Source organism: Octopus bimaculoides, chromosome 1 (genome assembly GCF_001194135.2).
Source record: "Octopus bimaculoides isolate UCB-OBI-ISO-001 chromosome 1, ASM119413v2, whole genome shotgun sequence".
NCBI classification, from domain to species: Eukaryota; Metazoa; Mollusca; class Cephalopoda; order Octopoda; family Octopodidae; genus Octopus; species Octopus bimaculoides.
In genome coordinates this window covers 54,292,248-54,294,065 of record NC_068981.1, presented here as the reverse complement: position 1 = coordinate 54,294,065, position 1,818 = coordinate 54,292,248, and positions in this window count along the sequence as shown.

The window sequence follows — 1,818 nt, the reverse complement described above, 5'->3', positions numbered from 1 at the left end:
ATATATATATATATATATATATACATATATATACGTAAGAGATTTTATGTAGTTGCTATAACTACTCCGCGCTATGCTTGAATCATAAATTAAATGCTCTAAAGTGATACTACATGTTTTGCTTGTTCATTCTGTTTCTAATATGTATCACATATATATGTGTGTATGTATGTATATATGTATGTATGTGTGTATATGTATGTATGTGTGTATATGCATGTATGTGTGTATGTATGTATATATGTATATGTGTGTGTGTATGTATGTATGTATGTATGTATGTATGTAACATGAGTTAAATGTTATTTTTCTCTACTAGTATAGCTCACAGCTTATTTAAAACAGTGCAAGGATTTTACTGAATATAAAGCGTATAATTTGAACCACTTCAATAGTCTTATGTATCTTTGAGGTAATTAAATCTTTAGTACTCACAGTATTTATTAAATATGGTAAAACGAACTTAACTATTGTTTTTCTTTTTATGCGGATAGCGTCCCTGACTAATTAACCTCATTGATTTATTTTAAATATGTTAAATCCTCGTGTACAAATATTTCATATAAACGTTTGAAGTTAATCAAAAGTTTGATACCAATGGTATTAAATGTAGTAACATGAACTTGGCTATTGTTTGTCATGCGGATGGTGTCTCTGAGTAATTAACCTCGGTGAAATATGCTTCCTGTATACAATATTGCACATCGATTTAATGATTTTATTAAAATTGCTTCAGCAAGTTAGGTGAAGTCTGTTCTTCGCCGAGGGGTTCTAACAAATTCAAAACAGGCCAAGAGTTGTAACCTCTACTTTTCGAGCCGATTAAAATTATATTTGTCATTTGAGCTATTTTTTCCTCACTACACAAGTATTTCTAATTAGATATGCTCGCTACGTTCAGTATATGTTAATACTAACTAAACTACTAGTATTATAGATGTGACACTGAACTTACCGGTCAAGCTTCGTAACTTTGTGAAGAAATTACTCGTGGTTCATTTATTTTACAAAATTCCACAAATCAATAGCTGACCTACAAAGATAAATACTAGAATTTTAAACCTTCGTTTTACAACTAAATCTTTTAATCTCACAATGTATAATAGGATTACTAGTTAGAATTAATCTTCCTCACCAACTCCCCTTTCTAAATTATCAAAGCATACTTGTATTAAGATCGTTTATATTCTTGTAGTTGACTTTGTCGTTCAAAGTGTTCACCATCTGCTCGCTAACAGTGAGTTTTACTTGCGTTTTGTTATAGTCTTTGTTGCTTAGCTCTAGGTCAGCCCTGATCGAGTAAATCTGTATTCAAAAGTGTTTCAATCATGATCATCTCTTCATATATTTAATGTCTTCTCTTTTTTTTTTATTTCTCGTCATCTTAATACATTCCGACTTAAATTTTGAGGGGCAACGGTTACAAACCAAATATTTTTGTCACTAATGTTTATGTATAGTGCATTTGTTGTTATGGTGTTGAATGTACATGTATTCTTTTCTACAATAGGCACAAGGCCCGAACTTTTGTGGGAGGAAGCCATTCGATTAGATCGACCCCAGTACGCAACTGGTACTTCATTTATCGACCCTGAAAGGATGACAGACAAAGTCGACCTCGGCGGAATTTAAACTCAGAACGTAAAGACAGACGAAATACCGCCAAGCATTTCGCCCGGCGTGCTAACGTTTCTGCCAGCTCGCCGTCTTTGGATGTACATGTATTGCAGCACTTCCTGTGTTGGTTGTATGTATCTAGATGTTGTCTATATGTGTGTGGGTATAGTATATTGCATACACGCACACATGTATGTATAC